The sequence below is a fragment of the Adiantum capillus-veneris genome, chromosome 4 (genome assembly GCF_014529385.1).
Source record: "Adiantum capillus-veneris isolate H3 chromosome 4, ASM1452938v2, whole genome shotgun sequence".
Classification (NCBI taxonomy): Eukaryota; Viridiplantae; Streptophyta; class Polypodiopsida; order Polypodiales; family Pteridaceae; genus Adiantum; species Adiantum capillus-veneris.
The window spans coordinates 71696805-71724601 of record NC_140934.1 but is presented as its reverse complement, the minus strand read 5'-3'; the positions used below and the strand labels follow the sequence as shown (position 1 = coordinate 71724601).

The 27797-nt window shown below is 40.3% G+C and overlaps 1 pseudogene; it reads left to right on the top strand.

Moving 5' to 3' along the window:
- Positions 1-19043: 19043 nt before the first annotated feature.
- The window catches only part of LOC147459393 (uncharacterized), a 28272-nt pseudogene continuing 19518 nt past the window's right edge, over positions 19044-27797 (top strand).

Genomic DNA, 27797 nt, shown 5'->3' with positions numbered 1-27797 from the left:
AGTCAAGCCTTCATCTCGTAGGTCATCATAAGCTATATGCATTGCTCCTATCATATTTAAAGGTACGAGTTGTGGCATTTCATCCCCCTCAACCCACGTTGTCCCCCTATTTCCCCAAGTGTCTATGGTTGCTGCTAGGTGGACCCAATCCACATTGTCAGACTCAGCCATCCCAGGTAGAACATCCAAATAAGGAGAATCTTCCCCAACACCAATGTCCTTTTTACATGTGTAATAATACAGCTATGGGATCGAGTGAATTGTGGTGTCATATCTATGATCAATTATAAATTTGTTTCCTAAAGGATGTGCTCGATCAGTCACAAGATCAACTCGAATGATAGAGTCTTGGAACACCAAGTAGACATGGTTTTTAGACCAGCCATGCACCATTTTTGCTTCCCTCATGAAAGGACGTCCTAAGATCATCTTAGATGACATAGTGTGCTTGTTGGAAAAATCCATAACAATGAAGGTATGCCTTATTTTGTGTCCAAAGACCTTGATCTTGAGATCTTCTAGGATCCCAATAGGTTTAACAATATTCCCATTGGCCAGCTTTACTACTATTTTGTAGTCCAAGGTGAGGTCTTCCCATAGATTCCCATCAATTTTTAGTTACAATGCTAACCCCCAGCACCACCATCAAGGATTACCTTCATAGTTAATCCATTGGTAGTGATTGGTATGGTTGCATTGGATTCAACGCCTTCAACGTATTGTCCCTACTTGTTATTCTTATCTAGGTTGGGTTGTGGATCTAAATGTTCCTCCTCTATCGGCACCTCCCCATCTCCATCCATCTGTGCAAATTGTGGTAGCCCGACTTTCAATTCTCCATTGAGGAAAGCTCAAAGAGCCAAGAATACCTCGGGGTCTCCATATAGTTTAGACATAATGGTGGTTCTGACTTCTGAAGCCATGAAATCCATCAATTTGGCAATATTTAACGGCACTTTTTGGGCTTCAATCCCTTGACGACGTGGGGAAGATGGGATCTCCATTTCTTAGATAGGGTTATGTAATCCCTCTTTAAACATTCTCTCCAACAAGAAGGGAGTACGCCCACTTTCCCATGACTTAAAGTCACTTTCTTCTTGGATGACACTTGGTATGGCTAGTGGTCTATGGACTTTGTGAGGTTGCTTTTGCGTAGGGAACACAGTGTCTGTAATTTGGATCTGCTTAGGTATTGGCTCTAAATCCCTTTGGGTCTCTTCTACCAAACCCATTGATTGCTTGACTTGCTCGATCTCCTCTGTAGGGTTTGGGTAAGTTCCTATCTTCTTCTTGGATCCTGGCCATTGTGGCTCATGAGGACAATCTTCCTTGTTTGTTTCTTTTCTAGTGGTCGTTTTAGTTTCCATGGTCTCACCTGAATCAAAATCCTCTTCAGCATCGTTCATATATACGGTGTCGTGCCACTTTGCGGGCACGGGGTGAAAGACGTAAATCTGCATACATATCCAAGGTTTTTGCCAAACTTATGAAACAATGATAATAGTTGTTATGTCAGTAAGAGATCAGAGATGTATGCTTTATATGTTGGTTTCTAGACCAAGATGGGGTGCAGGTAGGGCCAAATAGGTTGAAAGGTGAAGAATGATTGAGGTTCTAGTCCTTGGCTTAGATGTATAGAGCTTAAAGTGTTGAAGGAGCCTACTGGTCTTTTCAAAATCGACAATCGGAGCTTTGGATGACAAGTTATCAACAACGGTTGAAGTTTTGCCGGGGCTAGGATTGTGCAGGGTTAGTCCCAGTATTACTAGTAGTAGTATTATCAGTCCTAGTATTAGTAGTACCAGTATTACAAGTGCTTGTATCACCAATATCAGTATTATCAGTCCTATTATTACCAATCCCAGTATTATCAGTACCAATATTACCAGTCCCAGTATTACCAATACCATTATTACCAGTACGAGTTATACCAGCCCCAGTATTACTAGTCCCAATATTACCAATATCAATATTACCAGTACCAATATTACCTATACCAGTTGTGGAACTTTAGGCAAGCTAAAAATAGCATCTAAAAAAGGGACGATGCACATGAGAAGGGTCCAAAAAATAGGGAAAAGCAGGGGGCTAAAAATATTCAAGTCCTCAATCGCCCATGGGGCTCGCTTTTGCAGTTTTGGGGACAAATTTTTGAGGATTCTTTTTTTGGGTGAGAGTTTTTTTTGGTGGAGTGAAGGAAGAAGAAGAAAACGAAAGATTGTGGAGAGCGGATGGAGTCGAAGAAGAACAAGCAAGGTTGTTTTGGGGAGAGCAGGAGTAGACGAAGAAGGAGAAGTGTATTGATTTGGCAAGGGAGAGGAACATGAGGAAGAGGAGAGGGAAGCATCTAGCACGGGGCTCAAGAGCAAAGAAACATTATACGGTCAATGTTTCCCTTGGCAATTACGAGTTTCTTCCAACGGGTTTGGGTTACCGAAATAGGGAATTTCAAATCAACATGCATACTGATGTTGGCATATGCAATTGATTCGTATCAAGGGTTCCAGATATCTATTTAATGGAAACATCTTCTAATTGCCAGCTCAATTAAGTGTTAATATCTGTTCCAAGTTGGATTTTAGCCGTTAACTTTGTTTTGATTTGTGATATTCTCTTGCAATTCTCTCTGAACACCTTTATATCATCTTATTAACACTAAATTGACTCTAATCACACTAGTTTCCCTTGGTTTGCATCTAGACTACTTCTTCGTCTACAGCCAGCCAGAAGCCCAGCGCTTTCCCAGTCGACCATGGAGAAACGTGCACTCCGACAAATTTGGTGAATCCGGTGCAAAACAAGACTAGGGTAGAGGGAAGCAGCGATGTCGGCAGGCCAAGATAATGGTATGCAACAGTTAACGCAGCAATTTGTTACACTTATGCATCAACAACATCTGCACCATCAACAGATGATGACTCAAAGTTCGAAAAGAGAAATGGAAACTCAGATTCATGAAGCCACACAAGCAGTGACAGATAGATTGGGGCGCTTTGAAGGTCGTGACATTTCTAAATTTGCAAAGTTTATCAACAGGTTATGGAAGACGAGGGAGCAGAGGAGCATGCTGCAATGGAGAATTTTGTACTCGTTGTCATTCCTGAATTACATGCACAGATTGAGGAACTGAGAACTGCACATGGTGCTACGTCGGCATCGTTTAAACAAGCTCTCAAGGATGAATATTTTCTTGAGGATAAGGAGCACGTTACAAAGAAGAGTTTTTGAAGTCAGTGCAGCAGCATAATAAGGGGCTGCCTTCTCTTGAATTGTTAAGAGAATTTGAAAATAGATTTGCCCAATTGTCTCGCTGTAAATTCCAAGGCAAGTGCAGAACAGTAAATATCACCATGGGAGCTACAACACTAGGATCAACGCAACCAATCTCACCTAGTTGGAAAGCAAAAGACTTCCCATGCTTCTTTAACATTTCTCAAAAATGTTCTATCTCTTCTCGATTTAGAAAATCTACATCACCAATCTTTAATTCTTGTAGAGTTTCTTCAGTAAAAACGAGTGCCCAATTTTACCTGGATCTTGGAGGATAGGTTGTTGAGACACTTTCTCCATTACTATATCACTCTCTTTTGGCAATGGAATGGCCACTGGTTTGACTTTCTTTTCCATCGTTTTGTATTTTGTATTCACTTGTACCTCTTCTGCATCTAACTCTTCTTTGAATTGAAAAATAAAATTATACATGTTAAGAGAGTTTACCTTAACCAGATTTATCCCAGCTTGATCATTAGATTGTATGACTATATCCAATTCTCCCATTGTATCCACAAATGTGTATTCTTAAAAAATACCTGAAATTGCTTCATCTGGGTCCAATATTTCACATCCTTGAAGTATACCTTGGACATTACAAACATGTTTACTTTCCCATTTGTGCAAATCATTGAATTTTTTGTAAGATACTGAACCCTTTGAATCCAATCCCAGAAATGCTGAAGAAAAAGTCTATCTGTAGACATCTATTGTCAGCGAGAACTTCTCCTCCAAACCACCATCGTAGTCCCGCTTTACAATGGCACTTGGAAAAAATCCTAGAAACCCCTGTTCTCTTTAAACTCTATCGTCAACTCGATATGGATGATTTCTTAAGGTATCCATGTTCCTAGCATGGTCCACACAAACAGTTAGAAATTGAACTGCTTTCTTACCATCACGACTTCTGATTCTAGCATACGCAGATCCATCATCCAAAACCTTGGTTTCCATCCTCACCATCGTAATGTAAGGCTGCCCTAAAATGATTGGATATGTAGAGTGATCCTGTTCATCGCTTACATCCCCTATGGTTATTTTAACATTAGGGAATGCACCATACAAATCCCTTGATTGTGCATTGGCAGCTTGGATACGCCACCCATGTTCCATATCAACATGCCACTTCCCTTTCAAGAATAAGCTCTTTGACATAAGGTTCACTTCTAACCCATGATCTACAAATGCAACAACCGGCTCCTCCAAATCACCTATCAATGATTCCGTGGAAAATGGCTGTGAGGTACATCTTCTCCATACTCATCCTCATGAAATCTAACATGCTTTACCCCTCTTGGAAGCTCATCTGGGTCCCCATTCATCTTCACCTAGTTCTTATTAAGTAACACTACCCATAATAGCTTCAATTTGTTCATAAATGCTTTGCACCCCCTGTGTCCTGTTTGGGTTGTTTTTAGGCCCATACAATATTTGACGCTTCCTCTTCATAAGATCAATAATACTGTTATGAAATTCTTGTTTTGCAATACTTAAGATCCCACATAGGGTGAACTCCACCCTACTATTCAGAATACGTTCCTCAAGTACCTTCCTCACATCAGTACCCTGTTCAATATCAGATCTCAGCTTATATGAAGGCCTTGTGCTTTTCCCACCTTTTTCTCCTTCTCAGCCTCATCCATTGAGATATTGGGCAGGGTAGGAGGTACCCCTGAGCTAGACTCTTTTCCATTTGGTACCCCTGATCTCGTCGTCCTCTTTGAAGTTCCTGCTAGATTCTCTTTCCTCTTTCACTTCTCTTCTACAAAAGCCTCATTGTTTTGAGATTTATCTATGTATGCATATACTGAGAGGGACTCTATAGGGTCTTCCCACCCAGTAGTCTTCCTAGTACAATTTTCCACTTGACACAACTGTTGATACACAACTTTTCCCTTTTTTGCTATTGTCATAGTATACGGCCAGAAGGTCCCATTTCTGCTAGAATCTTTAATTGGCTTTTTCAGTATTTTATCCTCAATCTACACACCATAAGTCAATGCTTCAACTACACTCGCATGGTGTTCTTGCAACATCTCTTCCATGCTTTTCTTCATACCACCTCTTCCATATTTGGTCTTTAGAGGCAAACTTATTTCCCGCAAGTGCATCAGGCCATCCATCCAACAAACCACATCTTTATGCTTGGCTTCAACAAAATCCTCGCACTCATTCGTGACATGATTCCACGAGTATAGATGCTTGAGTGATTATCTTTGAAGGTAAAGAGGAATAGCAACTAGGGCTTGAAGTGCCAAACTACAAGTAAAAATTTACACCTAAATTTTGCTAGTATAGCTGACAAAGCCAATGGTAGATCCCACACCAAAATAATGAGGAAAAAGTGAGTCTCCTGCCATCTCGGCCGAGATGTCTCCACAAAGATGTCGGGCAAAACTCTCTCCAGCACCACCTAAACGGAGAAGACCATTGCATACTCCTCTTCACCATAATTCAAAGAGGGAAGAGAGAAAAAAAGAGAAGAAAAAGGCAAGAAAGAGGTAACCCTCTTCTCCATCTTCTTCATCCTCTTCTGAAGAAAGTGATGGTGCAGACAAGGAGGAACAAGGGAAGAAAAAGGCAAGAAAGAGGTCACCCTCTTCTCCATCCTCCTCAAACTCTTCCTCTTCTGAAGAAAGTGATGGTGCAACTCTCAAACCACCCAAAAGAAGAGGCCATAGGAAATCCTATGCCGCCTGGAAAAGGTTGTCCAAGCTCAAAAAGTTCAAAGAGGGAGGAAAGAACATATCTTTCCTTACCTACGATGGCACCTTTGGTTCTACGGACGAAGTCTTGGCCTTTATCCAACAATTCAAATGCGATGTTTGGAGATGAGGGCTTCACGGAGTCCTCTACGCTAGGTCATGTAGCTATGCATTTTCAAAAAGTCCGTTGTTCACCTCTCTCTCGTCTATCCCTCATGGGAATTCAGTCAATTGTGCCAACAATGCCTCTTATCGAGTTCAGGGAGTTGGGAAGATCATGCTTACTGCTGCAAATGGCAATTCCTTCATACTTGTTGATGCACTTTATGTACGTGGGATCAAGAAGAATATCTTGTTTGTATCCGCCCGCACTTGCTAGACTTAGACTTGTTATCAAATTTTTGGATGACAGATGTATAGTTCATGATCTCAGTTTTGGTGATGAAATTGTTGCATCTGGCCTTTTGTGCCGTGGGCTGTATAAGCTCACTTTGTATGATAAGTGTGGGAAAATTTTTGCAAACGCTGTTGCAGATTCAAGGGGTATCTCAAATGCAAAACTTTGGCATGCACTTTTTGGTGATCTGGATTTTGCCAGTTTGCTACGTTTGTAGAAATCTGATATGGTTGCTTCTTTGCCGCCTCTTGAAGCACCTATCAAACATGTTTGTGAAGGCTGCATTCTGAGTAAAATGCAGCATTCTAAGTTTCCAAAAGATGGTTTGGTCACTGCAATTGAGGAAGAAAGCAAGAGTTAAACCTTGAATGAACCCAAAATGAGAAAACAAGGCAAAAAAGGAGAGTCACAATTGTTTTATGGCTCTCCAGAGTATTTCAAATTCGATAATGATCCATATAACGAATGCTTAAGAACACAACCATATCAACAAGATAATCAATTGGCTAGAGTCTTTTCTTCATGTATAGGAGCCAAGTATGAGGATGCTTGTTGAAATTGCATCACCACAGAGGATTTTGGAATGATGTCAGATTTTATGACTTTAATCAAAAACCTAGAAGGCAACAATGCTATCCGAAGAAAAGAGCCTTAAACATGGCCAGAGAAAATCTGATGACAAGAGTAAAAGGTAAAACACATTTCCTAATGCTTGTGAGGTCTTGTGTAAAGGAAAAAATCTCATGTCAATTCACAAAAACAAAAAAGGCATTAAGATCTTGAGGAAGCAAGTTTATAAGACTGAAAAAGAGACGAAATATAATAAACCAAAAGAACCAGGAAGAATGGATGAGTGTTGGGAACCAAAATGGACCAAGGTAGAGCGTAAAAAAAATACCAAGAACTCAAGAGAACATTAAGAGAATTATGGACAATGGAGATAGAAAGCAAGGAAGAAGAGAGCACCAAAAAGGAAAGGATGGATGTTTCTTCCCACTATCAAAAATTCACAATCCAAGATAGGAAAATAGTGATGACACAATCGATAAGCGAAAAAAAGGAAATGAATCATATGATGGCCCAAAAAATGCAAAACAAATAGACCTGGAAAAACTTGGAGAGGACGTAAAACTGGTCTACATAGCAATAGATTTGAGCACAAAAAAAGAGGATCTACTCGTCCAACTCCTCAAGAAGTATAAAGATGTTTTTGCAGGGTCATATAAGGACCTCAAAGGAGTGGATCCATCAATATGTTAACATACGATCCCCTTGAAGCCTGGTGCCAAACCTTGCATGTAACCTCCCTATACCTATAATGACACATTTTCCAAATGAATTAAAGAAGATATTGACAAGCTCAAGGAGGCAGGATTCATTTATAAGATTGAACACACTAATTGGGTCACCCACTATGGTTGTCCTCAAGAAAAATGGACAATTTCTTGTATGTGTAAATCTCAAGAAAGTGAATGTTGCAACACTAAGGGATAATTATCCTTTACTAATCACGGAGAAAGCAAGCCTACTCCTTCCTATACGGATTCTCAAGGTACAACAATTGGCTATCATGGTAGAAGACCAATACAAAATGGAATTCGCCATGGAATGGGAAATATATGCTTATAGGGTGATTCCTTCTGGCTTAACCAATGCACCTGCCACATTCAAAAGGCTAATGGTGCACTTCTTTAAGGAACACTTGATAATAATCTTAGAGATATACATAAATGACCTTTGTGTTTACTCTATCCTTAGGATAGAACACATTGAGCATCTCAGGAAGGTATTCCAATAATGTAAGACTCATAGCCTATTTGCCTATATCCTAAAAAATGTGTCTTCATGGTGGTAAGACAAGAATACCATATTAGAGAGTTTGAGACTTTAGAGCCAGTTTGGCAATTACCAATGTCTCAAAGATTTGGCCATATGGACAAATCCCAAAATATTTTTCAAAAGCCAAATTCTTTCAAAAGGTAGTACTTGAAAAGCTCTTTTCAACCATGCTCTCAAAACTTTGGCTAAGATTACGTTTTCTCCATTATAATTTCTGTGTTCTCTTCACTACTTACAATGAGTAATACATCTTTCATTAGTGATAATCGCAAGTTTCACTTGAACATTAATCTCAGCCAAGAATATGCTACTACGCGAAGTGTCTATCAAAGACCAATTACAAATGCAAATGAAGCACAACAACTTGTCAACAAGGGGAAGAAGCACATTGACCTATGGACAAATGGGAGCTTGTATCCACCGGATCCTAGAACTGGAAGGTATCCATATTTCACACACCTCATGATTTGATGAGATTTTTTGGAGATGGGGTTGATGGCTTACTAGGATATAGTTCTAGGCTATCTCAATTACACATTAATCATACATGACGTTCAATCTCCAAATTTATTTGTCTTTGAATGCAACAAGAATTTTAGAACTTGAAAACCAAATAGCCTTTCTAAAACAAGAAAATCATCAGTTTTGGAGACCTTAAAGGAAACTCCAATAGGATTAAGAGCACAAGTAAAACAAATGAGAGATGTAGTAAACTTAACAGAAGGATCTAGGACAAAGAAAAAAAGGTTAAAAATTAGTAGAGAACATGTGAACAGCCTCTTAAGATTTGATATGTCCAATGCTCAGGAAAGGGTGAGATTCTTGAATGAGGTAATGAACATGAGTGACATTTTGAAACTTTTGAAACTCCCCAAAAATTGAACCCAAAAAACATTGGTATTTCAAAACTTACTGAAAGATATGAATTTATTGGTCCAACCTTCTCAAATGCAAGAAGTTGGGGACATAGTGAGAGTGAGTAGAAGGGGTTATAGGACCATCTATAAAACCTAGTTCCAGGTCCTTAAGTATTGCAAGATTAAAGCTTTTGGGTTGCCTAGGCCTCACAATGTCGAGAAAGTAAGGACTCTGTTAAATAAAAAAATACCAGAATATTTTGGTGAATACTATCATATAGAGGGAACGATGCCATACAAAAAACAGAAGAGGGAAATATTATTTTGAGCATAATGTTTTTAATAACATTTGGATGAGTATAAAAAACGTTCAATTTGCTATGAGATACTATAAAATGTGAGAAGTAGATTGTGAAGGAAAACTTATATTTGTCATGAAATTGGATGAGGCTCCAATTTAGAAATGTCCAAAAATGGACAGAGTATCTATATCTCTAATGAATAGAGCATTGGACTATAGCCATGGTAAGCTAAATTCTCCATACCACAAAACTCAATAAAAAATGGAGCTATGGCGGATTGGAGTAGCTCAAATACTAGTAGAAAACATGGTGCATTGATATGGCTCTTTTTGTAGACCGACATCCCTTCTGTTATACAAGACAAAAATGCATGTGAACAACTCCATGTAGATGGGATGGGTAACTTCATTGTAGAATGGCACTTGAGTGCCGACCTTAAGGCCTTGAATTGCATGTTTGCTATATATGGACGTGCCAATACCAAGTATTCATGTCTGTATTGCATGGCAATCACTAGAACTAAAGGATGGCTTGCATAACATGAGGTTGGGAAACGATCATTAAGGAATAATGTGAACATCGTTAACTACCCATTGTCTTCTATGATTGGGATCCAATTCTAGCAATTGATTTTAAAAATGTACATTTATGTTCAATGCATGCATAGATTAGAATCTTGGACAAATTTCTTTGACTCCATCTTGATTATGCATAATCTATGAAGCCAAGTACACTTTGCAGAAGAGTGCATAGAAAAATACGACGCTTTTCTCTCTCAAATGGGTTTCCATGGTGATCAGGTGAATCTAAAAAAATATCCTACTCTTTCTAAAGGGATGGGGATGTTTTGCAAGATGTTTCAATGGGAGGAGCAAAAACCAAAATATTTTTTAGCAACCATGACAGCAAACAAGTCGATGCAATGTGGAATTTCTAGAAGTATCTCTGTGTCATAACAACCATTGTCAAAAGTAGACCACATGTAGCCAACAAACGTATAGAAGTGTAAAAGAAGGTCAATAATTTTTTGAAAGTCTTGAGACAACAAGCTAGCTCAACTACTTATGCAAATAACTTTAAGAAAGCAATAAAGCTTAAAAACTGCTATCACAGATGTTTGGGGAAAAAAAGGCATCACATATTACTTGGTGAGTATTCAATTACTTCTTAAAGTCTGGATAGTTTTTCACATTGCATCCTATGAGTTCAACTAGCAAATTTTTTTATTTTTTAACATATTCTCTACCTGCATGGACCATATTTTGCAAAACAAGGACCCCTTGTAACATGGAATACTCAAGGAATGGAAAAATCTCACTATCAAGCGAGGACTTCATTTTCAGATGTACAAGAAAGGGAGGGGGGCAAAGAAGAAGCAATGCACTAAAGGAATTATTCAATTGGTTCTATAGGAGGCAATTACAAAGGATGAGATCAAACAACCATACAACTCAACCACAAATGGAGACTTATGCTTCACTTTGAAACTATATACCTCTTTCTAAAAAGATCCAAAATCAAAAAATATATCTTTACGCAAAAATTGTTGATTTTACATCAGTGTTTCATTCTTTTGGTATCATTGTGCATGTCACCCCTGTATCTCAAAAACTTTCTTCTTCTATAGCCCCCAAGGAGGTTGACATTTGTCTCCTCAATTGCAGCTCCATAGCTAGAGTAGTAGAGAAGGTATCCTGCTCTTGATGCATTGAATTTTGTAGCGTACTCAAATATTCTAAGTGCTGCAACTCTCTCAAGTAGCATGGCCTTGTTTGCCTTGATTTGAAGGGCAGTGTACCCCATATATCATGACAGTATAGGGAAAATATTGGCAACTCAAGATCTTTAGAATACTACATGTGAAAATCACAGAAGGTGGCACTATCCAATGTAGGAAAGTAGTGCATGAGGGAGGAGGCATCCCTTCTAGAAGTGCCATTTGTTTCTTTCCCTCTGGAGTCTTTAGCTCTCCCAAGAAAATTGTCCTTGTCAAGGAGTTCAATCTACAAAACAAGAAGTAATAAATAAATAACAAAAACTTGAAAAAAAGAATAATGTAGGAAGGGAGATTAGAGTAAACCTGAACCGACCTTTTGCAACTCATCCTTGGCAATGACTTTTTCTTGAAGGATATTGCATGATCCATTCATCTCTCTTTTTTCAACATCCTTTTCTACCTCCTTTAACTTAAAATCTTTGCCAAAATATTGGATACCAAGCTCAACGAGCTTCTTCTCAAAATCCTCATCTTCAAGAGTAGGTTTCTCCTCTTCCACTCTTTTCATGCATAGAACAAGTGCATTAGGAACAAAAAGAAATAAGTTATCAGATGGCTGCAGATCAAGTACCAAAAAATCCTCCTTTGACTCTTCTTTTGTATCAATGAAGTATCTGGACACCTCAGAAGCTTCAAAAATGGTTGCAATACAGTAGTCCTCCCTGATATTAAGTAGGCATTGAATATGGTGGAGAGGGATATACTCTTTTCCATTGATATAAAAGAAGGGAAGGCTTGGAATAGTAAGAGAGGCCTCATATAACTCTACCTCCTCTGTGGGCTCATCAATCACAGTACTACATCTAATTTGAGCAACATCAAAATTTGAACTCTCTTGCTCCTCAGCTACATAATCAATTTATTCCTCCTCTAGAACTTAACTTTTCTCAAGCTGCAGGACCGTGGAGACATTTGTATTTGCTCCCTCTTTGTTTGTATCTTTCACTTCATCTTGACCTTTGCCTTGCATGTCAGCTTTAAGGAACAAATAGAAAATAAAGGAAACTTCCTTTGGAAAATGGTTGCAAGGCTTTGAATAGACATGACAACAAATGTTCAATGGGCAAACAAAAGAAGACTTCTTGTAAAATCTTCCTAATCTCCTTGCTACTTTTTCTTTCTCAATTGGGTTGGTAATAAAATGAGTTAGATGACAATAACTCTTGGCCATCCAATACAAAACAACGACCCTCAATTGTCTCTTCAAATTCTTTGACCTCCTCTGGTAGAAAATCTTTCAATTTGTCTAGCATAATTGCAAGATCAAATTTAGGACTGAGTATATCATTTGTCTTTATGTACAATTCCATGTCACCACCATCCATGACAACAACCAACAACTTCTCACTTGGGCTCTCTTCCAAAATCTCCTCCCGGCCCTCAGTAATCAGAACTCATTTTTTTGTCTTTGGAGAGATGGTCTCAAGAGATTACGGTATTGAGTGATCAAACCCAAACGATGCAATACGATAGGGAGATACAATGTACAAATATGCAAGATCACATCATGTGGGTATGGGAGATGGCGTTGGGGGTGGATGAGGAGAGCAAATATTTGATGGATGGGGAGTGAGAGGAGTTGAAGGATGAGGTGGGATAGGAAGTGATGAATGGGATGGGATATGAATTAAAAGATGACTTGAGATAGGAATTGATGGTCTTGGAAGTGAATGGAGGGAGAGCAAGGGGAAGCCTAATCGACGCATTAAGAGGGTATGCAAGCTTGTGGATCAATGCACTGTCATGCTGTACGGGCTGAAATTGACAAACTCTTAAAGGCTAATGTTACTAGGGGATAGGAAGGGTTGCAAGAAATAGGGTGGACCGGTATCGTGCCATGCGGGAGAGTCTGCAAGGTATGGGGTGTGTGTGGAAAATGGAAATTAAAATTATATATGGAGGAAAATTTTTATCGTTAGTGACATGTGTTAGCCATGCATGAGTTCCATGTGGCAAGTCCCCAACAATCAAATGTACGGATGTTTGGTCATATATAAGCTCCATGGCATGTGCACATTAGTGACCTCACCCGCGGCTTGCAATCGCATCGTTTTGGATGTTTTCATCTATTTTCGTGCAAATTCTCCCTACCTCAAAAGGCACAATATAGCCTTGTATTGCATGCTAGAACCCTTTCCTTTCGCGTCATCTTGTGCTCTTAGTCATTATGGCTTAATCCTACACGATGCGATAGAGGCTACTCCCAGTTGCTCACAAGGTCTCCCCTTGCTTTGTTTGGGCAATATGCACACATCAAGGAAAAAGTCCCTCCTAATGTCCCACATGACGTGCTAGAACGGGGTCGGTGAAGTTTCAAGTACCCGTCATTGCTTCGTTTGAGCATGTTTTTCTAAATGTTGTGACATCTTCTTGCCATCTTGTAGGATGCGATTCGAGATGGTCTTCAACCTTTGGAGCACATATCATCACTCCATTCAGGCATTCTCATGTGCCATCACAACATCTTCTTATCATACTTCACGGTGCAATACTGCATGCTCGAAAAAGTTTGAAGCCTATCCTATCTCTTTGTTCTGGCATTCTTATCAGCTAGCATGGCAATAACAAATTAAATCACCCGAAAGGATTACAAAGTTCCAGAAGAGTCAGAGAAACATAATGAAAACCAAGAGGAATGAATTGCCAAGCCAGAATCAGAGAAGGATGAGGAGGAGTAGCCAGTTCCAACAAAACCTTGTCAGAGGCCCACTGCGAGGAAGACAATGAATTATCAAATGAAATCTTTAAGGGAGATAAGGAAAGCAAAAAAATCTACTTGTATTCTTATCCCTACGCTACCCTTCATGAGAGTTCTCAAGGAGATATCAGACAAATTGGTTAGCATGATGAGAAGTAAAACCTTTGTTTAAGTAAGGTGGCAATCTCAAGCCTTGATGTGCCTTCATGAGGCTGTTGAGGATTTCTTAATAGACTTTATGAATGATAGCTACCTTGCAGCTACATTTGCTCACAAGGTCACACTAAGAAAATATTGTTTTCTCTTGTCTGGATGAGGTACAAGTTTGATAAGGCTTTGGAGCCAATTCCTAGTGAGGATCTTAGGGCCTATCAAATTTTAAATATTCCTCCTTCCAGGTAGCAAAAGAAGTCAGGGCTTGTCATTGCAGATGTTACACATCAGAATGACACAAGAATGGCCAAGGATATCAAAGCAGGCAAGAAGGCTGAGAGGGAGCAAGACAAGATACCAAAAGATGCTATCCTTACAGAGCAAGAAAAAATTTTAAGAGCATCCAACTCCCTCCTTTATGAAAAATTTATAGGCAAAATGGTTGTGGATGTCTCCATGTATGGGGAGGATGAGGTGTATTGTGACATATTCCCTCAAGACACAAGTATGCTTGTAAACCCAAACATTGAGGCTGGTGATATTGTGCTATTTATCTATCTCAGGTATGTGTTGGCTCTTTGCTAATTATTAGTGCATGCCTATAAGGGCCTCATTGGGGGATGTATTTCCTTTGACTTCACGTGTCTTCTGAGGGATCTTATAGAGGCTATGGCTATGCAAGTATCCACACTTGATCCTCTAGTGACACAATGCCTATTCCACAAGCAGGGAAACCTTTCAGATTTTCTAAGAATTTTATATGCTGACATGCAATTACATAATATACCCCTATGTGTTGAAGGGTAAGTTTTAATTCATAACAATTTTTATATTTTGTGGTATTCCTAGATAATTGTTATTTTCTTGTGGAGGCCATTGGAGTCTTATTATCTTCAATCTTTTGGAGAAATATGTTATATTTATGAATTCACTGTCAAGTATTCACGGGAGAAGTAAACTGTAAGTTTGAAGTATGATCTCTTCAGTCATAGAAAGTCTTCTATTAAGCCACATTGTCTTTGTCCTTTGGAAATTCATTGTTTTGAAACATGCCACAAAGGCATATATAGGCAAGAATCATTGAAGTTTAATCCTTCTTGAAATCCTACTGGGAGACATAGCTTTAAGGATGTCTTATTTGATCTTCGATTTGAAGCTTGATATAGTACATGTATTAGGGGATTCCCAATCAAGTGATCTTATGGTGGGAATGGATAATTGATGTAGTTCTCCACATGCACCTTCTCTTGAAGGAACCCTATATCCTGCAAAATAGACAAACAAATCCATTGTTTTGTAAAAAGAAGGTGGCATGTCAACATACATAACATCTGCAATTCCCTTATGTATTGCTTTGAATTTTCCATTGAGCCTCTCCACGAGCTGCCACTCCACACCTATTGAAGGAAAGATATTGGGAATGGAATCAAAAAATGAGAAAGAACAATGGGAGAATGTTAAATTCATTGTATCAAATCGATAACATTTTATATTCGTTATAGTAAGAATGGAGTGTAGGATGTTCATCCAAGTTTAACACCATATCCTTGGCCATGTACACATGTTGAACTTTAGCTAGCCATCCATTATCGATCACTTTGAAAGCAAGAACACAACCTTTCCAATGGTTTTTTATTTTATCTGGTTTGGTTCTCTTCACTCTATGTACACCTTTGCATGAAGGAAGCATTGTTACCCAACTATTCACACGAAAAGACATGGGTTTCCAAAGACCATCCTCTCTAACGTTATGAAAGTCACAAGAACTTATATTACGAGAAGGGCGACGTGTAGAAGATGGCATGGAAACTCAGAGATTGGAGAAGAAAATTGAAAATACAGTGATGAAAAGAAGCAAAGATCTCACTAAACTTTAAAGTGTTTTACTTATGTATTCTACCAATGGGGCAAGTCACACACCATGTAAGTCGGTAGAAATTCATTATGCTTTTGCATTAGAACTTCGTACAAAATGATCCAAAAAGGACACTGTAATGTCCGGTTGTGGTACCAAACTAGTGTTAATCCTTAGATAACAAACAAGCCTTTTTTAACCGTTTGTGGCCATAATGCCTACTTCATTGCAGCTGAAGCAGTGATTTTTCTTTCACACTTTAACATAACTCTCCTTTTTTTTCAATTCAGACTCGTTTCTTTTCAAATAGTTGTAATTTTTTAGTCCAATGACCACCCTAAATGCCCTGCTCAGTCCACTCCCTTGCGTCTCACGATGGAACCCCTTTCTTTTAAACCCTGAATCCTTTTTCTTGTTTTCCAACCCTATTTGTCCCGTCACGTGCAACACGATGTTTGATGTCATCGTATATCTATGCGTGCTTGATCCCCTCAGATAAGTCCTTTGGTTGAAGAGCGATATTGGCTTGGCCTCCCGTAATCACTCATAAGGCTACACATGCTCGTGTTGTTGGTGCCCTCATACTCCAAGGAAGAGAAGATTCCACTGAAGCGGTGATCAATGCATCTAGACGTATGGAGATGCTTTGCAGCATCATGACTACATCATCATGTACTTTTTCTAAGGTGGTTGACTTGGCATTGAAATAGGCTTGAATATCCAGCTAGAGAGCTTTGTTTGTGTAAGGATATTGGCAAGATTGGCCAGGTCATAGTCATCATCATCATCCTCCAAGGATTTCTCGTCATCTCCCTTGGCGATGTCCGTCTCTGTAAACTTTGGCTCATCGTTTGAGAGGGGAATGGGGGAGCACACCCAGCACCACGACAAATGCCTCTATAACTCAGGGTATCCACAACACCCCTATCCTCTCAGAAAACACTTTCAAAAACACTCTTCACACTAGCAGACCACTGCCTACTCTTTTTCCAGTTCTTACACACTCCACAAGTCCACCACACAGTGCATACCTACTGCCACGGTCTATCTCCACCCTTGTACACACACACAACCGTTCAATCTCACTCTCTCACACAAAACACCGACGGTCCAGGGGGAAGCACACACATCCACACTGGTGGCACCACGGGGAAACACAAGAGCAAGAGAAGGAGAAGTGGGGAAGGGGAAACGGCAGTAAAATAGGGCAACAATGGCTTGATTATGCTTCAAAAGGCATGTACAGAGCTTGAAATGCCATCACAATGGCCATTTTCAAGAGAAATTACAAAGGGATTTGACACGCACACTCTTCTGCCAAAGAGCTCCACTCTGTAGGCTTCCACGGCACAAAAAAAGACCCATTTCATTAAAAAAATGGCTATTATAGTGGGGGGTCTTCACCTTTGGAAACTGCTTCCTAATTGGCCCATTTGGCACCTTAATTTGGCATTTTTTGGAAGGAGGGAGCCGCCTCATTTTCATCTGCTCTCTTTTGCTCTCTTTGGGCTTGTGCTTGAGAAGGGGGGGCACTAGCCATGTCGCTAGTGCCCCTTGGCTTTTTTATTTTTTTACTTTTTATTCATTTATTTTTCCCCCCTTTCGGCCTCTACTCACTTGCTCCTCATCTGCCCACTTTGGCCGTCTTGCCTTTGGAACCGCCTTTGGACTCACCCTTTGAACCGCCTTTGCATTGTCCAGCTTGCCTTTGGACTCACCCTTTGAATTGCCCTTGCTTGGTCTTCTTTATTGGCCAATTTGGAGCTTCTTGGATGCCTTTTTCCTGGCTTGGGCCCATTCTCTCTCACACCCTCTCTCTTACTTCATGGGACACGTCCCCTTTGTTTCTTGTCTACCCAGAGTGTCTTTCCCTCTTGCCTTAGAACTCTCTCTCTCTCTCTCTCTCTCTCTCTCTCTCTCTCTCTCTCTCTCTCTCTCTCTCTCTCTCTCTCTCTCTCTCTCTCTCTCTCTCTCTCTCTCTCTCTCTCTCTCTCTCGATTGGAATGGCCCTTACTTCATGTCGGGGAGGCACTACCTATATCGCTAGTGCCCTCCTACATTGCTCTCAAAAAAGGGGCCTTCAAGGGCCGCGAGATTGAGCCCTTACCGCTTGCCACATCACTAACTTCATGTCCGGGAGGCACTACCAATATCGCTAATGCCCTCCTCCATTGCTCTCAAAAAAGGGGCCTTCAAGGACCGTGAGATTGAGCCCTTATCGCCTGCCACATCACTAACTGCTGCAGCACCACACTCATGCAGGCCACAAGCCACCACTACCTGACTCCACTGCCGCCAAAACCAGTGCCCAATTCTGCCCATCTACGCCATCAACCCCGACACACGCAGTGCCTCCACAGGCCCGCCATCGCCACAAGCTCCAAGGGAGGGCCTCACCCAAGTGATGCCTACCAGGGGCACTACTCCCGGCCCTTATAAACTTCGCTGCTATGCCCGCTTTGCGCATGTGGGACTACGGAGCGCCATGTGGAATCTCGAAAGGCATGGCCCTGCAAGGCTCACAAATTTGAAAAAACAATCAAGTTCTTTACTCCCCTAACTTTTCAATTGCTTGCAACTTGGTGCCTACTGAGCTGATTGCCTCGCCGTAAGGACCGGCTAAAAATCCACCCCATTGGCTTTGAGCCGTGCTAATTCCTTCATTCTTAGGCATTGCCGTGACCTTGAACCAAGAGTCCAAAATCTAGGAAAACCATCTGCATTCACATGTCTGATGTTAGCCTTCAATTTTGACCCGTCGTAGCCTGCTAACCGGGAATCCGATTGATACGTCGTCAGTTCCTATCTACTCTACATGAAGTGCGTCACCCTCTAGAACTCAGTCGAGGCCCAAAAAATGCCATATGGCACGATTTCTCATGTGGTCAGGTGGACACAAACCCGCCCCCCTACAAAACTTTCATTGTATGAGCATTTGTGCAAGAATAAAGAAATTACTTGCTCTGGCAACAAAGCAAGGGGGCCCTTGAGGGTTTGGGACCCGACATCCCTATGTCGTCTCTTTTCTCTCATTGTCTCTCTCTTTATTTTAGTCCAGTTCAGTTCTTTTAAGTGAAGTAAAGTGTCCCTTGTGTTTGTGCAGAGTTCCATATCTGAATATAAACACTTCCGTTGCATTTGACATGATGTGTCTGAAGAGTTGCAGGAGCGGCTAATTGTTGTTGAAGACATGATGATGGGCGTTGATGATTCTAGGCAAGATGAAGACGAAGTTATTGATGATTTCTTATCCGATTGTGAAGCCTATGAATTGAATCGTTTAGATGGCTTTTCTGATGAGAGTACCTATTCAGAGGGAGTATCATATGAACCTTTGTAGTGTTACGATGGATGGTTAAGTAGCATGGATACAAATGAGGAAGCCGAGAATGGCATTGATAAGTATGAAGATTGTCTAGATCATGCTACTTGTGAACGGGGTTATTCTGAGAAATTTTGTTGCTATACTTATGCATGGATTGCATGAGGAGGCAACTCCTACGCTTATGATGAATGCTGAGGCTTTAGAGGGTAGTTTTCCTAAGGGTGCCATGGATGAAGATTTACATGCTAAAGCTGTTTTCCATTATCAAGCTAGAATCCTAAGTAAAAATTTCTCTGATGATACAGGTCCAGATTGTTCCAAGGTTCTTTGTGATGGCTTTAAATCCGGAGGGGGTAATGATGCTAATTCATCATGGGTACTACAAAAAGTGCACAATTTTCTTCATTGTCTTGGGCAATATGCCAGGTATGGTTGGGTTTGGATTCTATTTCTACAGATTCTTATGTCAGTGATGTTCTAGATGCCAGTAAAAGAGAGTCCGTGCTCTTTAATGCTTGCTAGTAACGAGCTAAAGTTGCCAAAATTTTATGGGATATGGGTGTTGCACTATGCTTCAGGTGAAGCTCTAGTATATTGTGGGGCCCTCCCACAAGACTGGGAGCCCAAGGTGGCCGAAAATTGAATGACACATGCAAACTCAAGCTAATAATAGGAAGGGAAGTCCGAGAAAAGGAGGAGACACACGTCCTTAAGGGCCCAACCTTTCGCAATCAGGAAGGGATTTTTTTTTCGAGCAAGATAGAAGAACAAGCTCTCGACAACGGAGGAGGGTCTGCAGCATTGGAAAGGGAGAGAAGAGAACATCATCATCATCAAGATCATCGAGCACATGAAATTTTCAATCTTTTTCTTTATTAATAGCCGAGTTAAGTCGGGTTAACCCATTGTAAGGAGCTTAAACTCCTCAATTAAAACTTAACTTAAGTAACAGTGCTGTTAACGGCCCGCTTTGGGTAGTCTTTGGAATCTCGTTTAAGCTGTCAAATTCAAGTGTTAAAAGTTCATCAGCATGAACAAAGTCTGTTGTTCTCTCTCTCTCACCTCTCATAGATAGAGGCCCCGCACCTTCCCGGCTCACCTTTTGAACACATCCCCCAACATCGCTGCTTTGGACGTTTGACGATCGAGAATGGTCGCTTAAGGACCATCCCCTCATTAAATGATGGTTTCCGACCTACGTCGATCGCCAAATAAAAACAAGGAATGGTCACTAAATGACCATTCCCTACACCTTCTGTGTTTGTGAGTCTTGAGACCTTACTTTTTAGTCAATGCAAAAAAAGAAAGGTGGCAAAGACAAGATACACATTAATTTAAATTTGATTTCCTTAAAAAACACAAAAAAATAATGAGCCAAAAACAAAAATATTACAGAAGGAGAAATAAAAATGAAGATGGATACACTAAATGCAATTTTGAAATGTATTCTCTAAAGGAAGTCAAAAATAATGTGTCTTAGTTATTTTTATGACTGTATCGAAACACAAATAAGTAATGAGAGAAAGAGACTCAGATTTCAAAAAGAGAGAAAAATAACAAGTGGCACACAAAAAAACTCCTAAAATATAGGACGACCTTTCAGATACGGTAAAGACATGACAAAAAGAAAAGAAGAAAATTCTCAATATATATATATTTATATTTATTTATATATATATGTTCATTTTTGAGAAGTCAACAAAAATTTTAAGACACAGAATAGATGCAGTTAGTTTGCAAATGGATACCCAACCAAACAATGTGCCGTTTGGCAACCTAGCACCACCTCCGTCTGCAACTGCAACGTTCTTCCGCAGCATATGATGATCCTCGTCACTTACAGCTCTATTGGAGTCTCTACGCTAGCATCCTTCATTTTGATGCTCTTGGGCATGCAACTTCTATGGAAATGCATTTCTAGAAGACCTTGGCTTTCATACTAATTATCAGCATCCAATTGTTAGCCATGGATGAAATGACATCAGATGTAGTAGCTTGTGTCGCAATGCGCTTGCAGCAACTCGAAACGGGCCAGACCACGTCAGGAGCAGAGATGCAGGTGCTATCATGGAGCTGGGAAGGACTGGAGCGCACTACCTGTGTAAGATTGATGATGGCAGTGACAAGCAATCTACAAAATGTTGCTTCCAGATCGCCTTCTCAAGTCATGCTATTAGCTCTCATTTTGCTTTTAGCAAGGATGCTAGGCAAGGCAATTTACTTATTCTACGCATCATTTTATGGACTAACTTGTATGAATGGAAGTATAATACTGTTTGGATTCATTTGTCTCAATCGCTGGCTGAGACTAGCCATGTGTGATAACCGACCCCTTTCATCACTTTTGTTTGACACCCATCCATTCTACTGGCGCCGAAAGGTCATGAATTTTGTGCTTCACCTTAAAGCAGACCCGCATTGTCCATTACATCCCATCATTTGGAAGAAGATCATCTTTGTTCTCAAAGCCACAAACACCATTTTAGATGAAATGGGAAAATCCCACAACTTTGGGACTAATTTCAACGCCTATGGATTCCTATTTCCCATTAAATTTGGAAAATTTTCATTTAATTTGGACAAAGAGATAGATTCTCAAGAAAATGGTGGTGTTGAGAAACACCTTTTAAAAATTTTATTTTTATGTGGGTGTTTCAAAACACTTCATAAAAGAGATAGATTCTCAAGAAAATGGTGGTGTTGAGAAACACCTTTTAAAATTTTTATTTTTATGTGGGTGTTTCAAAACACTTCATAAAAGAGATAGATTCCCAAGAAAATGGTGGTGTTGAGAAACACCTTTTAGAATTTTTATTTTTATGTGGGTGTTTAAAAATACTTCATAAAATCATACATTAGCTCGGGAAATAAAACAATGAGCAAGATAGAAATGCTATTCAATTTCTCCTATTAAGCTAGCATGTGCCTTCTCCATGACATTTGATGGGATCTTGATTGTTTCCGCAATTCTTCCACCCATTGGAGTCCATGACCATACAATTGTATCAACACACTCCCAGCGCTTTGGGTCAGCAAGATTGCAGCACCAACTCGTTTTCCAACAATCCTCATACTGTTCTTGGATTGTGGGATTTCGTTTTCGATGTTTTGGTGCCCAATACTGAATCAGAACTTTCTTGTAGTTAGGAGATGATTTGTCTACATCAACGTTTGACTCTTCCACTCCTAGCCATATCGGATATTGAGGATCTGCGGGTCTCACAAGAACAAGATCCCCTTTCCTTACATCAGTTTGAGGCCTAAAGGCCTCTTGTGGCCTTGCACTTTGAGGACCAACATAGTGATCATTCAATTCTTCATATCCTTGAAACTCATCTCTGGCTTCCTCTATCTCTTGCATTCTATGACTCCCTATAGTCTTTGGCCAAAATATTGTATATTCACCAATGTGTTTATTGGTTGGTTGTTCAAGCTCATTGATTATGTTTTGCCAATAAGTGATAACAGGCTCCATGTATTTTGTGGAGTCATGGTCCTTTCCCTTTAATAGAGAACATCTTTTCCAAAATTCAAGATATGACTTAATCCCTTGAATAATAAGCGGACTATCTGTCACATAGTCTGCTATAGGTACCACATCTGGACAGCCTGTTGGTAATTTTGGTTTTCCCTGGTCATCTTTTTTCCACAACTCAATTCCCGACTCCTTTGGCATCCAATCAGGTGATTTGGGATGAATTTTGTACTGCATGACTGGGACTTCACCTTGCATATAGAAATGAAATTGAAGTGGCTTAGAGTGTTCGACTAGAGCATCTTGTCCATCACACATGTATCCTTGCACAAAGGATTTAAAGTTGGGAACTTGCGTCATCAAAAATGGTGCTGGAGCTGAGCTTTCACATTTTTGAAAATGTTCCATCAGATGTGGAAAAGTGAATGTCATTCCGGTTCACAATCTTTCTGAGAACCTACTAAACATTGCATCTATGTCCTCATGTGTATGACCCACCATTAAGAATCCCAAATGCACGGTTTTGAAAACTCCTTTTGCTACTAAAAAGGATAAGTATGCAAACAAATATCAATTTTTATTCTCTCCTGCACAATTATCTAGCTGTAGCAAAAGATTCTCATGCAATTTTTGAAATACAGGAGTGGATATGGTATCCACAACACATTGAGAGGAAGTTGATTGTATGTGTACAATCTCTTCATTACATCCCTGGATGGCCAACGGTGGTGTCATTGTTGATGCATTCCTCTCACGCTCTTGCTTCATTTTGTTTTGGAGGTCTAGAGCTCTCCTTGAGTTCGATGCATTGAATAACGTTACATTGCTGTGTGGCATACTGTCATGGCATAAATCTCCTTGTCCATGGTTTTCTGTTCTTTCCAGATTCTGTAAGCATAATGCAAGGGAACCAATTGTAGCATTGGGATCTGAAGGCCATAGACCATTAAGTGAGAAGTGACCATACATTCCATGACCATGTCCATGTGTTATCATACCTGTTAATGATACTTGCAATTGATATGCATTCGCATAATCTTTTGAGTTCACACGCAACCTAGGTATTGCTGTCTTTTTTTAATCCATTTTATCATGTATAATGCATAAATACTTATCCTTTTGCAAGTGGGAGAACTTACGCCAGGTGTAGTACACATTCCTACAACTTTGTTGTGGCAACATGTAAATTCGACGTTCATCCTTCAAACATGCAATCATCTCGTCATCCTTTGTTGACGCTAGTTGAGACTTTATCCGACTACACACAACACATTTGGAGAACTCACTTGTTTTTGACAATGTCACATTAGCAAACTCTGTATTCCAAATCCTATTGAATGTCGTGCTAGACATTGGCTTGAGACTCATACTGTCAAGTGTTTTATTGAAATCATGTAAAATGTCTACTTGCTTGTACGTGTTTGGTATTGCAAGCAAAGTTTCCTTAGTACCATCTTCCATGGTTCTACTCTTATGTGGCATTCTCTCCGAGTTTTCATCAACAAAAGAGCGCATCAATGCCCTTCCCATTTCTGTATGGTCTCTTCCTTTTCTCATGACCCCATCATTACCATGCACTGAGCGTCTAACCCCATTCTCAAAAAGTTCACGGTTATGATACCAAGCTCTACTGCAAACCTCACTGCCATTAAAAGAAAACACATAGCATGTCTTTGTAGTTGTTTTGTTCTCACGCCATGCAACCAACATTGCATCATGCACATAGTTTGTTCTATTTTGCAAACTCTGTCCCCAAAATTCATTGCGCATAGCCATGAACTTATTTTCATTGGCATATTGACAACACCTTTTGGAACAACAATCTATGGTTGAAACAAGATGGACAGATGCTAGAGATCCTTGATTGGATCTCTTAGAAGCTTTCACTGACATTTTTGGCTTCCTATTTACAAAGAAATATTTCCGCTTTTTTGAAATAGGCTCTACCAAATAAGATGATTCAATGCATGTGATTTACGTAAAGCATAACAAGTATGTATGTGGGTGTTTCATGAGAAGCACCCTGTGGCCTGAAGGTCATAGGGTTCCCTCTATGCTACTAAGAATCTCTTTGTGCTCTACGCTCTGTCGTCTATGCTCTATGATCTATATTGACTTCCTATGGCCCCTAGACCACAAGGCACCCTCATTGTTTCAAAAAAACCCTCATTGTTTTGCTATGGCCCTAGGGCCATAGCTCTCTATGTCGGTATAAAGCATATTTGCTCTATATTAGCTACCTAAGGCTTGAAGGCCATAGGGTTGTCCTTGAGATCACCTCAGAAAGTTTCATGTCAAGTATATATACATCCTATGGCCTTAGGGCCATAGGGAGTTTCATGTCAAGTATATATACATCCTATGGCACCCCATGACTCTAGGGCCATAAGATCTCCAAATGAAACATACGACAATGTATGGCCCTTGAGCTTATACATTGCAACCCCATGACCCTAGGGCCATAGGATCGGCATATGAAACATACGACAATGTATGGACCTTGAGCTTATACATTGCAACCCCATGACCCTAGGGCTATAGGATTTCCAAATGGAACATAGGGCAACGTATGGCCCTTGAGCTTATACATTGACACCCTATGGCCCTAGGGCCACAAGACTTAAAAACATACAAAAAGACAACCTATGGCCCTAAGCCCAAGGGTGTGAGCATTGACACCCTATGGCTCTAGGGCCACAAGACTTCAAAACATACAAAACGACAACCTATGGCCCTAAGCCCAAGGGTGTGAGCATTGACACCCTATGGCCCTAGGGCCACAAGACTTCAAAACATACAAAAAGACAACCTATGGCCACGATGTCAAAGGTGGCCAAGATATCAATGCAGCCCCATGGCCCTAGGGCCATAGGATCTCTATATGGAACATGTGTCACCCTATGGCCCTTGAGGTTACACATTGCCACCCCATGACCCTAGGGCCATAGGATTTTCAAATGGAATATAGGCAATGTATGGATCTTGAGCTTATACATTGCCACCCTATGGCCCTAGAGCCACAAGATCTCACAACATACAATAAGAGAACCTAAGGCCCCTAAGCTCAAGGGTGCAGGTTCAAGGGTGGCCAAAATATCAATGCAGCCCCATGGACCTCGGGCCATAGGATCTCTATATGGGACATGTGGCATCCCATGACCCTAGGGCCATAGGATTTCCAAATGGAACATAGGCAATGTATGGCCCTTGAGCTTATACATTGCCACCCCATTACCCTAGGGCCATAGGATTTCCGAATGGAACATAGGCAATGTATGGCCATTGAGCTTATACATTGCCACCCCTATGGCCCTTGAGATTACATATTGCCACCCCATGACCCTAGGGCCATAGGATCTCCAACTACAAAGTAGGGAAATGTATGGCTCTTGAGCTTATACATTGTCGTGGACCTAGGGCCATAGGATCTCCAACTGGAACATAGGGCTATGTATTGGAGCTTATCTATTGTCACCCCTAAACCCTAGGGCCATAGGATTTCCAAATGGAATATAGGGCAACTTATGGCTCTTGAACTTATACATTGCCACCCTATGGCCCTAGGTCCACAAGCTTTCACATTGCCACCGTAGGGCCACAAGGATCTCACAAGATAGAAGAAGAAAATCCTAGGACATAGGATTTTCAAATGGAACTGAGTGCACGCTTTGATCCTTGACCTCCAACATTGCCGTCCTATGGTGTGAGCCCAGGGGTGGCTGAGGTGTCTTCATAATAATTTTGGCCATTCAAGGGATATCCGCAAGTGGCATAAATTTAAAAAATAATTAAAAAGTAATTAAAAAATTATTAAAATTTAATTTTTACGCTACGACAAACTTTGTCATAATGGGTTTTCAAATACACTTATTGATATTAGACAAAAAAATAGCGCACAATTTTCGGGATAAATTTTTTAAAATTTAGCTATTTTTTGTGTATTTTTACTATGCAGATTTTGATTCTGAAGTCAAATTTTGCTTCATGGGTGTCGTTCCACTCGTACTACAAAGATATGGACATTGACAAAGCCTTGCACTAACTTTTTTTTTAAATTTTTAATAAAGCTCTTTCAATTTCGGAGCCGACGAGCTATGTCTCATTTTTGCACAAAGCTCAGAACTCTAGTAATCTTGACTGCAAACTCGTGAGAACAACCCCTACATTCAAAATTCGAATTTTGAATTTCTAACCTAACCTAACTAACCTTATCTCTCTCTTTCTCTCAAAACCACAAATTTTTCCGCGCTGTCGCTCTCTTTCTCTCTCTCGTTTCTTGCTCAAAACCTACACAGAAACCTGCACAGAGCTTGTCTTTCTCTGTCTCTCTCTCCCTCTCTCCCTACGCATACAATTCTATGCCATCGTTGCAACGCGCACACAGATCTACGCGAAGCCATCGCCACAACCTTCAACAAAAGGACTGCTGTCACGACCTCCCAAACACAAATCTGTTACCATCATCGTCGTGGCCTCAACACACCTAAGTTATTGCTTGCTACTGCTGCAGCCGGTTTTCATCAAACACAGATTTACTTAGAGGTAACCTGTAGAAACCCTAATCTTTTTGCTTAATTCGGTTTTATTTGTTCTTAATCTAATTAAGTTTTAGCTAAGTTTTGAATCACCTCTCTCTAGAATTGGTTCTTACTAGCATAGAGAGACCAAATAGTGCTTCAAACATGGGGCCTTAAGGTGTCAAAACAATGAGGGTTTTTTCAAAACAATGAGGGACCCTTGTGGCCTTGGCGCCATAGGATGTCAATTTAGAGCATAGAGCATAGAGAGATTCTTACTACCATAGAGGGAACCCTATGGCCTTCAAGGCACAGGGTCTCAATATAGAGAAAACAGAGGTTCTAGCATAGAGGGGACCCTATGGCCTTCAGCCCACAAGGTCTCATCAATATAGATCAATAGTGTTTTTTACTGGCATATAGAGCACCCTATAGCCCTGGGTCCATAGGTTGCCAAAAAAACCCTCATGAAGGGTCTCTTTAAAACATACAAGGCACCTTGTGCCCTTAGGGTCATAAGATGTGTAGAGCATAGAGAGGTTCTTACTAGCATAAATAGAACCCTATGGCCTGAACGCCATAGGGTCCCAATATAGAGCATAGATCGGTTCTTGCTAGCATAGAGAG